The sequence below is a fragment of the Ochotona princeps genome, chromosome 5 (genome assembly GCF_030435755.1).
Source record: "Ochotona princeps isolate mOchPri1 chromosome 5, mOchPri1.hap1, whole genome shotgun sequence".
NCBI classification, from domain to species: Eukaryota; Metazoa; Chordata; class Mammalia; order Lagomorpha; family Ochotonidae; genus Ochotona; species Ochotona princeps.
Window position 1 is genome coordinate 73,771,494 of NC_080836.1, and position 15,939 is coordinate 73,787,432.

A 15,939-nucleotide genomic window follows, 5' to 3' on the forward strand; every position below is an offset into this window, starting at 1 on the left:
CCATGCCATGTGTATACCAGTGGGATAATTTCCATAGCCTGTTCTGGGCTGTTTCCTATTGTGCTTCTTGCGCTTACCTGCAGGGACTGTGTCCTGCCAGAGGAGTTGCCCAGGCTCCTCCATCAGAAACTCTCCCAATGCCAGGTTTCGTGCATACTAGTGGGTCCATGAGCCAGCCCTGTTCAGTTCACCTCCTGTCCTAGCAGGAACAGTGGTGTTTCTTGACTGTTCTTCAACCCAATCTGGTTCTTATTGTTGGATGTTTCAACCCAGCCATGGCTCTTCCATACCCACATATAGCTTACACATGGTTCAGTAAGGGCTGAGACCTAGCCTAGTCTGTCATACATTTCCCCTGGTCCTGCAGAGCACCAGATGGTATTGGAGTCTGGCTTGGCTTGGTGCTTCCATTCCCAGTCCACACTTGTGCCAAGTGGGATTACACTCGTATCCTGATCAGAACGCAGCCCCATTTACAGCCCATGTGCTCATTGGTGGGAAACTCGACCCAGCTAGAGTATCCCCTCAGCTGCCCAACCGGGCCTATTTCCAGCCTTAGATCTCATGAAGGCCAGTGGTTGCCCCAATTCAACTTGGTAGAGCCCCTCTCTTGTCCTGTCCCCTTATATGCTGTGACTTAGCATCCCTGTCTTACGCAGATCAGTAGGTGCAAGGACCTACTTGGCATGACCTGTGCTCCATCCTGATTTCTGTTGTTTCTTGTGAATTAAGGTTTGTTCAGCCCTGCCCATTCTGTCCCCTTGCAGTGGCAGCATGGCCCACCCCATATCCTGTTAAAGCACTTTCAGGTGCTGCTGCCTTGACTTGCGCTGACTGTTTTGGATTCCTTTACCTGTGTGTGATGGCAGGTGGCATGGTCACATCTAGCTTAGTCCATCCCAACCCCAGCTTGTGAGCTTACCAGGGGAACTTGTATTTCCACAGGGTTGGGCCCACACAACCCCATAGAGCCTGCCCCCAGACCAAGTTCTCTCGCGTGCTGGATACAGTCTTGACCCTGCCAAATGTGACCACTCCACCACTCCACCAAACAGTTGGGTAATGGTACCCATCACTGCTAAAGAGGCCCCCATCCATAGCATTGGTGTGGGCTGGTGTGTGACGGTCAGTGAAGTTCTAGGCATACAGGCCATTTCTGTATTCTGAATTGGGTTGGTGTATCTGACTAACCGTAATTGTCTCCTGGGTACTTCCCTCCTAACCACCAGGTCTCAGTCCCCACGCATGCCTAAAACTTCCATGACCCTGTCACTGGGAATCACCCAAGATTCACTACTCACCTACAGTAAAATTGGACTTAGTCATGGGTGTCCCCAGGCAGCAAACATATCTTAAAAAACCCCAGAGTGTGCCGCTGGGCAGCCAGCAGGCAAAGCCTGGCACCACATGGTGCACTGGTCGCCCTGGGGGAGGCCGAGGAGTCATTGACTGCCTTGCGGCAGTGTCTTTGGCGTGAGCCCCCAGCATTGGGTCCGACCCGGCAGGGGCACCACCCACAGCCGCCACACTGAGGAGCGGCACTTGCCCCCAAACCCAAGGCCCGAACCCCTCCCAAACTCACCCAGCCGCAAGATATTAGCAGCTGGGCGGAGCTAGGAATTTTAACCTAGTTCCCAAGTTCCCTCATGGCACACTTACCCTGAGGAAAGAGCTCTCTTGGGTCCTCGGGGAGGCTGAGGACTCGTTCACTGCCTTGCGGCAGTGTCTTTGGCGTGAGCCCCCAGCATTGGGTCCGACCTGGCAGGGGCACCCCCCACAGCCGCCACACTGTGAGGAGCGGCACTTGCCCCCAAACCCAAGACCCGAACCACATGCATATCTTTGTAAACAATTGCATGGACTAGAAGATTCACAAGATAGTTTTAACTCAGAGGAATTGATATTGGCTATCATTAATGGAGTATATTGTGATTTAAGAGAGGTGAGATGGAAAAAGTACCAAGAAAATTTCATGTAAGAAAGATAATAATATTGGAATACAATGCTATGTATATAAAACTATAGAAAGGTGTGGGCTTTGACAAATTTACCAAAGCAGGTAGAAGTGAGGTAGAAGTGTTTCCAAAATGTTATTGATAGCTCACAGAGTCATATTGTAGCTTATTTTTGCATTGTATATTATACTTAGTTTGTTTATTGCTTTGTGGAAATCACTATACATTTCACATTATCATAACAAATTTGTCATTGTAAAATCTGTTTAAAGAAGCAAAGAGAGGTGAAAAACATTAGTTGAGATAGAATAAGCAGTTTGGTTTGGTTTTGGAGTTCTTGGCTACAAAGAGAAAATAAATGGTTGGAAGCTAGATGTTAAACAGACTTCAGTGTAGGTTTGGTTAAAATGAAATTGGAGTTTGAGTGTCCAAAGTGTTTTTGTAGTTTTAAAGATTCAGATCAGGGAAAACTGAAAGAGCAAAGTCCTGGGAAAGATGAGAAGGTGGGCTTCAGAACATTTGTAATATAAGGACATTGACAAGAAAAGGGGCAGATCCTCTTCTCTAAAGGAACTGGGAGTGGTGGAGGGTGAAGGAGACAGAGAATGATCCAAAGTCAAATGGGAGAGTACATTTTGGGGCTACAAAGATGAGGAAGCACCATTTTTTTGTTTGTTTGTTTGTTCTGGAAACACAGTACCAACAAAAAGTATGAAGATCTACTCTAAGTACCGAGAAAATGTTTCCCGTTTTGGATATTATTTAAACAAAAAATCCCTCCATTGCAAACAAATGTGAATGCGATACTGCCTGTTTACACCAACCTGTTTAAAACCAACCTGTTAAAACCAACCTGTTGTGTACATTAGAATGAATGTGCCTAGAAAATAGAAGTAAGACATAGCCATTGTTTTAAGCGGGATACCACTTTTAATTTGTAAATACTTATTGAATACCTTTTCTATAGAAATGTAGGAGATAAAAAAAAAAACCTGAAGATGTAGCTTCAGCTCACTGGAAGTTACAAAAAATCAGAAAATAATCATTGAATGAGGTGATTTGTGATCTGAATTCAGAGTGGAAGAAAGGAGAGCCAGGCTGTAGTTGAGACCCACCCTAGTATAGATAAAACAAAGAAAATGATCTAGAGCTCTGGAATTTAATTTTGTTTCCTTTTCAGGTGGATCAAATAATTTTACGAGTCTGCTTCTCTTTCTGGCATCCCGCTAGTTGTAAATGCTATATGGAGTAGATGCTGCGTGACTGAAGGTTTCTCCAGGTTGGCTTAAATGTCACCTCTTCAGTAACTTCCCTGTTTATTAACACTCCTAAAATATCCTTTAGCATTCTCTTGTGCTCCTTTCTATGGCAGCATTTATTATGATACATGACTGTTGACATTTTTGCTTCTTGAAATTTGGCTATTTATCGAAGCCAGGGACCATGCTTCTTTAATTTTTATTTATTTTTTATTAATTACATTGCATTATGTGACACAGTTTCATAGGCTCTGGGATTCCCTCAACCCCTCCTGACACCCTCCCCGCATGGTGGATTCCTCCACCTTGTTGCAGTATTACAGTTCAAATTCAGTCAAAATTCTTTCATTGCAAGCATATACCAAACATAGAGTCCAGCATCTTATTGTCCAGATAAATTCAATGGTTTCTTGGGGAGACCATCTCTGGTCTGAAAGAGTGCTTCTTTAAATGCATGAGTTTTGTGCCAGTGATCAGTGCAGTGTCTGCCATAGTGGAATGAGTAAAAATGATTCATAGTTGGATATGGATTCAACAGATACTAAAATACATGAGAGTTCTATGGAGCTCATAATAGGATTTGTGAGCTTCTCTTGAAGGATGAATGGAACGAGCTAAGGTATTCCACATGTAAAAAGAGTATGGGATGTGATGCAAAGCAGAAAGGGCCAGTGGAATCTGGGAAGACAAAGAGCACAACTGCCAGCTTGGACTGTGAGGGCAACATATCTACCAAGATGGACAATGGAAAACTAAGGCGTTGAGACCATACATGGGAGAAACGTGGGGGCATCTTTGTTGGTTCTTAAGGGATGAAAGTATTATTGCTGAGAGAATGGAAGTTAATGACTCACCGGGGAAAGCCATGTAACCTGTTTGTGGTAAGATAATGTCTTGTTACATGGCTGATAGGGAAGAAAGGACACAAGGTGGGATACAGATTGTTTGGGATCCCTAAGCCAGGCACACATTTCCCTTTCGGAAACCTTGGATTTATAATTCCAAACAATCTGAAATTTTCACATTTAGGCCTTTTTAAATCTCTGGAAAGGTTATATGTCATGATTCATTATCTGAATGTTATCAAAATTTTCAAACTGTGTGTTCCTTCCCTTACCCTCACCAGGCCTCAGTGATCAACATTAAACAGGGCCATCTCAAGTACTGGAGTATTACTTCTTCTCATCTTCTAGTTTTGCCTTTTTCCAGAAGCCAATTATTCCCTTTTAAGAACTTATTTTAAAATAAAGATGATGATGACATTTTTGAGGCCTTTGGACTGGCTGCTATGATCGTTCATGACGTAGGTTTTAAGGACCCTGATAATGGAAGGGAGTGCATATTCCCTGGGTCTTCAGACTGTATTGATACTCCAATCACTTGCCTCAGTAATTTTGCTTATACATATTTTCAGTCATAACCAGAGAACTTATGGGAGAGGAAGAAGGATTTTTTTTAATTGTCTTTTGATACAGTTTACTTGGTGCTGGGGTCTCCCTTCTCCCTCCCCCAATTTCTCTTCCCTCTGTTCTCCCTTCCAGTCTCACAATGGAAAGGGAGACATTTTAAATACATACCATGGATGTAAATTGAAACCATATTGAGGATGTTGGGACATACGGTCAACCTACTGATATTGGTATAGATATGATATCATATGTATTTTCTTAGTTTCTTATTGCTACCACACATTTAGTAGTTTAAAAACAAAGTAAATTTATTCTCTTACATTATGGCAATTAGAAGTTTGGAATGAGTCTTATAGGACTAAAATCAAGATATTGAAGTGCCTGTTGCTGCTGGAGGTTATAGAAGAGACTCTGTATTATTGCTTTTGTCAATGTCTAGATGCTCACAGGCCATTATGATGTTGTCTCTTGATTTCCTGCATATATTGTTATGTTGCCGTCTTCTACCTTTTATCTTTCTGCTTCCCTTTTGCAATGACTCTTGTGATCACATTTAGAGCCTCATCAGATAATCCATGACAACCTAATCTGAGATTTATTAATCAAACGGGCAAAGATCCTTTTGTCTTATAGGCTAGCATTCACAGATTTCTGGGATTTGAGGGCCGTTATTACCCTACCACATGCCCTACTACAAGGGCATCTTCCATGAATCTATGACATATTCCTTTCTGCAGATGAATGATTGCTGGTAGCAGCCGCATGTTTTTGTTTTTGGGCATGTAGGTTCGTCCTGCTTCCTTTTGGCTAGTTAGGGTTCTGCTCCATTCTCATAAGTGTCACAATGTAAAATACAGTGTGAAAGTGATATGGATTCCACACTCAGAGGAAGAGTCAGATTTCTAGAGATTTACTGAATATTCATTCTCTTAATCTCTCTCAGGCAAGAGAGGTTCAATTTTTAGCTCCATGTTTCATGGCTTTCCATTGCCCTTAGAATAAATTTCAATTTTTTACATTGTCCTTTAAGGCCAGCACAATAATCTGACTATGCCACTGTCTGATACCATCTCTCACTGCACTCTCAGTCCTATGTCCAAGTTATACTGGACAATTTTATTTCCTCTAAAGATTTCAAGATCGTTATCTGTCTCATTTTGGTCCCCTGCTCCTCTGTAGATGTTTGCATGTGAAATGCATTTATGAAAACACACACACACGTATCACCTAAACTTTTCTTCCTTCTTGTGGATTCAGCTAAGAAAGTACTTATGGAAAACATCCCTGGCCTTCTGATTAGTTGCTCTGTGTATCTCTTAAAATACCTTTGTAGAACGATAATTATTTAATTTGTCATCATTTATTTGTCCCTGTTAATTCACGTTCCAACTGAACTGATAACATGCCTAGGGGGCTTGATTTTTTTATTCACCTTGACCCCTAACACAATGCTTGACATGTGGGAAAAGTGTTTAGTAATGATTTGCTGATTTTTTGTATACAAGGAAGAGGATCTCATTACTTCAAATTCACTTATTAACTTGACTCTAAGAGATAATGCATACATAATCACTTATTCATGTAAAGATCCTAGAAAAATTTTATGTCTTTAATGTTCCTGCCAACTTTTGCCCTGCGTATTAACAAGGAACTTATCCTTCTCAGAGTGCTATTGTCACACTTCTGAGTCCAAGGATATGGTAATGATGTGAGCCCAGGATAGGGATTTTTTTTTTAAGCAATCAAACTACAGTCCAGGCTTATGCTAAAATGTCTGGATTTTTGTTCTCTGTGACTTGCTAATTCTTATCACAATAAACTTATTAAAAACTTAGATTTGGGCCCAGCGTGGTAAACTAGTGGTTAAAGTCCTGGCCTTGCCAGTGCTGGGATCCCATATGGGTGCCTGTTCTAATCCTGGAGGCCCTGCTTCCCATCTAGCTCCCTGTTTGTGGCCTGAGAAAGTAGCTGAGGATGGCTCAATGCCTTGGGATCCTGCACCTGCATGGGAGACCCAGAAGAGTTTCGGGGCTCCTGGCTTCGGATTGGAGTGGCTCTGGCCATTGCTGCTGCTTGGGGATTGAATCAACAGATGGAAGATCTTGCTCTCTGTCTCTTCTCTTCTCTATATATCTGATTTTCCAATAAAAATAAATAAATCTTACAAAAAACCCCTTAGATCTGAGTTCATGAAGGAACCTAATTGGTCTCTTTAAGTTATTGAGCAAACTATTCAGTCAGTTCATGGCTGCACCCATCTTATTCTTCTATTGCATTATTATTATTTGTGTTTTTTTTAATGGAAGGTCAGATATTTTTCTTTCCAGTATTTGTCTAACTTGTTCTACTAACCAGTTTTCTTCATTTATTTTCATATATTGTGCCAAAGTCAAAGTGTTTTCAATTTATTATAAAATTTGTTCTGGCATTAAATAAGTTTGCATTTGTTACAGTTGCCCAAACCAGGCATGTGCTGGTGTCATATCTCTCTTTCTAGTAGCTAGTCTGTAAATGTAGAAAAATATTCATTTTCAGCTTCACAGAGATCCTAACAAGAGTCTATTCTGCTTTCTGAACCTTTCTGGGTTGTAACAATGTGCACCATATGGCCTCAACAAACACTCTTTTGCAATGACTAATTTTTTTTTTTTTTTGCAGCCGGCTTTCTCTTTTGAATGTATGTACTCATGTGATTTTGCATATGCTTCTTTTATATAATGATCCAGATTCTTTGCTCTTCTGTTATATTCTTTCGCCATTGCCTCAAGGTCTTTAGCTTAAGCAAAAGAACAGTGTCATCTACATATTTGAGATGTCTCTGGTCCTTGAGTCCTTGTCTTTATCTGTAGAAACCTTGAAAGTTTTCTCAAGGCAGGAGGTGAAGAGTCTTCGTGAGGTATCACCTATTAATTCTACACTACAGATTGACCTTTACCACCCAATTTTCGAGTAAAATGTGACTGTATAATTTGTGAAGATATATTTGGGGCACTTACCATGTGGATCTTCTATTGCTTCTTTGCAGGGCTCCCAACAAAGCATCAGTTTCCATTAAGTCAAAATTCTTTTCAAGTCCCACAAAAGCCATACAAAATGACTTGTTTACTGTCTATTGTTCAGCATACTCTGCACTTTGAAAGCAAATAAAAAATAATGCCCACTTTACCCATCTAGGAGCGATTGCATCAGTTGTTACATGTTGCTTATTGTCTATGAAAAAGGTGTATTGCTAATTGAACTTCTGGGCAACAGATAATATTAAATGATTAATTAAGAAGCAACAGTCATAAATGAATGCATATTGACTAAGAAAACAGACACGCTTTCAATTGCCAACTTTGACTCCCACTTCAAATGTATGCATGAGAGAACAGAAAATAAATAAGTAGAAGTTGTGTAAAACATCAGAAATATTATTCATACCCATTACATACAGATACAGCTCATATGCAGGGATACAAAGCCTTTTCAGGGGATGTGCTCAAAGATGCCTTTTCCAGATCCTTCCCTCCTCTCTCTCTCTCCATTTCAGCCTCTTTCTTCTTCCCATGTTCCTTGTTTTGATGAGTTGTTTTTGGCATAGAATTCTATGATGGTTCAATTTGGAATATTATAATAAGAGGTGAGACTAATCTAGAAAGACTATTCTGCAGTGGCTCAAGCCAGCAAACATTTCTAATCTCAGTTTATGAGGGCCAGGCATCTGAGATCAGCTGCGTGGGTAGACTCTGACTCAATTCTTACAAGATTTAGGTAGGGTCGTGAGGATGAAGGAACAGAACGCACTGAGATGCTCACCCAGCTGTGGCCGGCAGATTTCAGCCTTTCTCCACATGGATCTCACCACAGGGCTTTCTTAGTGTGTGACAGCTTATTTTTTCAGTGTAAATGAACCAGGAGATGGTGAGGGAGCAAATCCAAAATGGAAACTGCTTTCTTTTCATAAGCTGACATGATAAATGACATTCTTTCTGTTTAGCAGGACTAACTCATCTGTCCTAACCATACTCAAGGAGAAGGCTACCCTAGGTCACCAGTATCAGGAGGTGGCTATTTTGAGACATTAAGAGGCTGTTAGACACTGTAGAGGCTGCCTACCACAAAGTCCAAAGATTTCTTTTCCTTCTTCTTTATTCTTTCCCTGTAAAATGGAATGTAAATTTAATTCATATATTTTCTGTAGTTAAATACAGGAGCAGTCACTTATTACCACTGACTGAATTGTAGACAGATTGTCAACAGAGAATGCCTTCATTTTCTTAATCTCCACCCTGCTTTATCACTTCATACAGAGAATCTATCTATATTTCAAATGACACTAGAAGTGGTGGTGTTAACACTCAACCTTTGGAGACTGAATTCCTGCCTTTGTCCTGCCCCTTACTCTCTATGGAGAAGCAACTGAATCTTTCTGTGCTTTGGTTTCATCACCTGTAATTTGTGATAGGGTTGCTCTGGGAGGTAGAATGAGAAAACACATGAGAAAGGTAGAAGAATTTTGCATATAGCTAACATACTGACTTCTTCTATCTTGTTACTTAAGCATTTCTTTATTACTCAGATTATTCTCATTTCACTTCTCTGATGAAGTCTTGAATTACTGTTGTTTGTAGGTGTATTTTATCCCAGTAAGTAGAATGTCAGAACACTCCCAATGAAGTCACTCATCTGCCTCGTTTTCCTATACTGTTATTGCCTTAAAACAGATTGTATCAGATTTTTGCTATATGTTCTCTGTAGAAGACTGACACACAAGTACATTCTAACTTGCACCTTTCTGACATTAGACTAAGTGTAACTAGGATTTGTGATATATATATATATATATATATATCCCTCTATCTCTCTATATATCTCTTACAACTCTAATATCACAGTGCCTTTTGTATAGTTGTTTAATAAGTTTAAAAATATATACACACTACATTGTCCTTTAATTTATTCCTAACCTTAAGTTAATTCTGCAGTTTTGGTGCACTAACAGACTAACTCCAATTTTTTTATCATATATTATTTTAAGCTGCTGGTTATACTTCTGCTAACATGTGACATACCTTAGCAGAAGAAATTGACTCAAAAATATGTCTTCATTTTTCAAATCCTTTTTTGATTTGAAGCATTAACTATTTGCATAGAGCCTTAGGGACACATGATTAAAATTATTACCTTTATATTAACCTGAATCCCATAATTACTGCTCTTCTTAGCAAGGAGGTAAGCTTGAATACTAGTGAATTTGGTAATAAGCTATAGAAAGGTGTCTGGTGCTGTAGCCTATTGACTGAAGACCTTGCCTTACATGCACCAGGATAACATATGGGCGCCAGTTTGTGCCCCGTTGCTCCACTTCTCCTCCAGCTCTCTGCTTGTGGACTGGGAAGTTGAGGAGGGCCCAAGGCATTGGGGCCCTGCATCCACATGGAAGACCTGAAAGACTCCTGATTTATGGCTTTGGGTCAGCTCAACTCCAGCTGTTGCGGCCACTTGGGGAACGAACCAGCTGACAAAAGATCCTCTTCCTCTCTGTCTCTCCTTTTTCTCTGTAAATCGGACTTTCCAATAAAAAAGTAAACTATGGAAATACTTCTCTAACACAATGCAAACAATTACGAGAAGGCATGCAGTATTAGTATTTTTCACAATAGGATTTTCTGGATCAATTTTTCCATGCAAAAATGATGCCAGATCTGTACTTGGAGAATGAGGTCCTCTAAAGGCCTCTATGTGATATTGAACTTGATTATGCATATAATAAAATAAAAATGTAGGAAATTAAAAGAAATAAACAAGAAAATAATTCAGTACATATCCAACTATTTATTTTCAATGTTTAAAATAAAAGAGAAAATGATGGCTAAATAAAAACCAAGCCTTCACTTTATTGTAAGTAAGTACCCAACTACAAGGTCTGGTTAGATGCTGCGTTTAGAAATTGTTTAGAAGTTGAATTTGTTACAATATTCAATAGTTCAGCAAGTGTTGTTTCAGAAAAGAGTTCCAATGAAAATTCAAAAAGAGACATGCCTAGGTGTTCAAGAAAATGTGGAACCGCACTTTAAAATAGCTTCTTTTACAAAAATGTAAAGTACAAATTTCTCATTTGGAGTCAGTTTCTACCAGCTGCCTTGTAAGTTTTATGATTATAGCACAAGGAAAGCTAGAAATGAATAAAGTAGCATGATTCACTTTCTATGAGATGTCTCAAAGATTTCCATTTGAGGTTTGTATTACAGACATGTTTTACATTTATTTGATTGCAGTGAGTATGTGTGGACTGACAACTACATTTTTGAATAATGTTATATGTTAAGGTGGGACAAATGGTACAATGATGCCTACTTTTTAATGCTAGGAAAAACCACATTCTTAACTTTTGTAATTTATACAAAGAGCACTCTGAAATTCTCCCATCAGAGTTATTCCAAGACTATTTCAAGTCAGTGTAGTGAGTATCAGCCAAGAGTATTCAGATATTCTTCAGTCGACTGACACAACTTGAATCCCAAAGCAGCTGATGCAAATAACGGTGCTTGAAGCATTACAAAGAAATGTGGGTGTAGGAGATTGGTGCTAAATAAAACTTACAATAAACCAATTACCATTATAGAAAATAAATATGTAAGTGGAGCTCCTACAGTTGTATTGCTCAAATGGCAAACTATGTTTCCAATCTTTCTCAGCAGATTAGAAAATGCAGTTCCTTCACACTGCCTCTTCAGGGCTTTGCTGGAGTTCCACACATATATTTTCAGTATGTTAGGCCCCACTTGCTCAGGGATCCTAGCAGAATTAGGTAAGAAACTATGGACATTGATCAATGCATTCCATAGTAGAGGAAGTAGAATACTTGTCCTCTGAAAAGGGTACATGAGAAATGATTATGCTGGGATTTTCTAACCACGTGACAATCATGATTGAAGCTCGCTCTTTTTTTTTTCATTGATAATTTTCTTTTTTTTAATTATTTATTATTTAACTTCATTAATTACATTGTATTATGTGACACAGTTACATAGATACTTGGGTTCTCCCACCCCTCCCCAAACCCTCCCACCATGGTGGATTCCTCCACCTTGTTGCATAACCACAGCTCAAGTTCAGTTGAGATTCCCCCATTGCAAGTGTATACCAAACATAGAGTCCAGCATCTTATTGTCCAGTCAAGTTCAATGGCTTCTTAGGTATACCCTCTCTGGTCTGAAGACAGAGCCAGCAGAGTATCATCCCAGTCAATTGAAAGCTCCAACATACCATCAGCAAAAATCCACATCATTATGGAATTAATTGACATAGTAATGAGTAACCAACATGTTAAAAGTAAATGCGAGTTCCCAGCTACCTTCTGCGACCACCTCACCTACACTTCAATTTTAGTTTATACACAACATATAACATTCAAAACATAACATGTTATACATAACATCATATCATCTTAAATTAAGGCAAAACAGCTGGAGACCAGACAACCTGAAGCTCTTTCTTTCACTTTCTTTCAGTTGAGTTGGAATTGCCATAGATTTTTTTGCCACATGACACTCTTCGGGGAAAGGGTCAGAACACAACGATAAACATTTGGATTTGAGAAAAATGGAATATTATGAATTGTCAAAAGAGAATGCGAAGAGTTGTGTTGTTGCTTTCGGAAGTAGGATGGCTGTATGAATAAAACACTGTCCCATTTTAATCGTAGTTGTTGACTGGGTAATTTGGTCAAATCACTATAAAAACAGAATATTATCTTTAGGTGTAGTGATATTAAATTTTAAGTGTGGTGATATTAAATATAAGCAAAATTATACTTAGCAATTATAAAAGTGGGCATTTGGTGTAGTGGTTAGGACGCAATATGGAATGCCTACCGTATCGGAATGCTTAAGTTCATGTACAGCTTCACTTTCGATTCCAATTTATTAATGATGTGCACACTGAAGGCAACAGATGGCTCAAGATAGTGGCTCAATGAGATTCAGGCTCCTGGCTTCAGCTTGGCCCAGGTCCCAGTTGTTGCTAAATTTTGGGATTATGCCTCTTTGTCTCTATATTGTTCTGTCTTTCAAATAAATAAGAATCATAAAAATATACCACACGGGCCTTAACTTGCTTCATTCTGCATTGTTTATAGCTTGAATTTAATATTTGAGTATAATGTGCAGTATTCTGATAGTGTACAATTAAAAAAGTAATTTAGTTTTTGAAGGTAATTAATTTTCATTCACGTTCCTACCCCCATGTCCAAATGTTAAGAAACACAAAAGCCATCAGGAATCATACATTTGCAGTTTCATTAATGTTCTTTTCCACTGGCCACTGTTAAGTTTTAGGCACTGGTATTTCACTCTGCTTAACTAAAATCTGAGATTAAGAGGAGGTAGAACCATGTCTGAGTGCTTGTTTTAGTTATTGTAGAAATGGTAGCTAGTTGCTTGAATTTATAAAATTCCATGTATCAGACATTTGAAGTATTATAGATCAAACTATTCAAGAGGGACTGATTTGCACTCATCTAAGATTTTATCTGCCACAGCCCAGGCTCATGATCTGCAGCTGCCCCGGCCTCTGACGGATGCTTACGGCTCACATGTGATTTATGCTGCCCCTTTGAGAGCTCGGGGTCATCGGCCTCCTCATTTCTGCTGGCTCTCAGGTGCTTTGAAAGAAAACAAGCAGGTTCACTTCTCAATAATCTAGATTTTGACCAGAATCTTGATTTGGTCTACAAAACATGGGTGTTTCCAAGGTATTGGTTGCAGATGGGCATTGCAGAGACCTCTCTGCTCTGTGATTGGGAGAGAGGTGTTGGGAAAGAACAATGATTTGGAACCAGGGGCTTTGGTTACTAGTGATTCACCATGTGGAACCACAGTTTTTCATCAGTACAATAAAAAATTGCGAAAATAATAATATCTTTATAGGGTTACAGGTGGGAGCAAATTAGGAGATAGTTGAATTTCTCTGCTCAAAAACACTGATAACATTTTAGTACATGTAGTTCAAATCTCTCTTTTTAAAGATTTATTCTTTTTTTTATTGGAAAGGCAGATATATAGAGAGGAGAAGATAGGAAAAAACCTTCCCTCCACAGGTTCAATCCCCAAGTTGCTGCAATGGTTGGAGGAGAGTTGGTCTGAATCCAGAAGCCAGTAGCTTTTTCTTGGTCTTCCATGCAGGTGCAGGGTTCCATGGCTTTGGGTCATCCACACTGCTTTCCCAGGCCACATGCAGGGAGCTGAATTGGAAATGGAGCTGCTAGGACACAAACGGGCACCGAAACGGGATCCTGGCACATGCAAGGTGAGGACTTTAGCCACTAGGCTAATGTGTTGGACCTTTTAAAGCTCTTTAAAAAAACCTGTATGTATAAGTAAAACAAATCTCTGTCCTTATAGGCATGTATGAGTGAATATGGATATGTATGTGCATAAGTAAATATACAGATAAAATAAAATTGTTTTGTTTCATCATTTTTTCTTCAGTACTTTATTATGACCATTTTCTGTCATCACTAAAGATTCTTCAGTTTTCCCATATTGTTTAATATGGTTTACATATAATTTATTTATCCCTTTTCCATTAATGTCAGACTCATTTTAGCATTTTGTGTTAGCAGTACTATATTAATGACATTTTGTGTTAATATTCACACACTGATTTCTTCTTGAGGATGCTTCTCAAATTAGAATTACTGGGCTGGAGGAAATGGACAATTTAAGGCTATGAAATGTATAAAAATTTGCCTCCAGGAGGCAAAAGTTATATCAACTTACATTACCATCAACAAAATGTAACAGTCCCTACTCTCCTACATGTTCATGCACACAGGTATTTTAAAATCATCTAAAAGTGTAATGCTGATAGTGAGGGTAAGTACGGCATTTTCAGTGAAAAAAAGTTTTTTATTAGTATGGCTAAGATTTATCAAAGTCTTGTTTAGATTTTGTGAAAACATTTTTAGTTTGGAAAAGATGTTTACTTTTGGCATTATATTCAGACATTTATTCTATTGCATCTTTTGGTGTTCAGGACAATATAGACATTGCTTTTTAAATTAAATATGCTTTGTGCTCCAATACTTTTCTATGCCTTTATTTAAATGAGCATGCTAATATTTCCTTGTGACTAGCTTATCTATTGAAACTGGAGAACAGTAGCCATAATATAGTTCCTTCAAAGTCCTGCACAGTTGGGTTATAAAGCAAGCTTTTACTTATCAAATTTCAGTTTTATTCTCTGAATATTCAAATACATTTGTCAGCTGCATTTAGAGGAGAAACTGAGACTGTGATCAGATGATGATAAATCTGGAAGTATAGTTCTAATCTTTTGAAATGTAAAATCATGGTATGAAGATCAGGGGTCCACTGATTCTAAATTAAGGACAATCGCAATCACCAGGGAGACACAAACGACTACCAGATGGCCTGCCTCTCACCCTCCAGGAGCAAGGGTAGAGCGAACGGCTCCTACTGGTCACAGAGCTTCACAGGTGATTTTAAAGGATAAGTAAGGTTAACAAGCAATAGGATGCAGGTTCCAATCCCAAATCTGCTCCTACTCAGCTGTGGTCTGTTAGGGAAGGCACTTAAAATACCCTGGGTTTCAGAAAGGTGAGATGAGGGGACGGCATCGTTGGAGCTGAGCTTTCTCTACCTGATCTATAATAAGCACTAGGTTCTCCCATGCACCAGTGATCCCGGCTTGATGGTATCTGGAAGAAATGTTAACACCACAGGTACACATTGATGTCTTTGATAGAGCATATATGTGTGGTTTATATACAGAATATATCATTTGAAATTAAAATAGAGGAAGTTTTAAGTGATTTCACTTCAGGGTCCTTGCTAAAGGCCGGGTAACGCTGCCAGTTCTTCTGTGAGAATTACAGATTAGCAAAGTGAGAATTGTAGCAGTTTGGCTGTAAAGATATTAAAAAGTCTAGTAAGTTTAAGTTATTTTCACTCCAGGAAAACTATAATCATTTGAAAGATCGAAGAGCAAGAGTGAAATTTAAAATAAGATGATATATTCACAAGGCACTGTGTTGTTGATAAAGTAACATTGATGGCTGTTTACCTGCATGTTAATTTTACTAATGGGCTAATAGTTTAGTGTGGAAAACAATTTCTAAATGTTTTGTGAATGTTTAATGCCTATAAGATTTAAAAAAAAATTGTTTGACAGGCATTCTTGTTGTTGTTATTGTACGGGAATCATCTCATTTCATACTCAAAATAACTTTTCCTTTAGTGAAATGGCAATGCATTATGTGACTTAAATGTTAAATGTCACTCAGCAATTTATCAGCTTAGTTCTCAATAT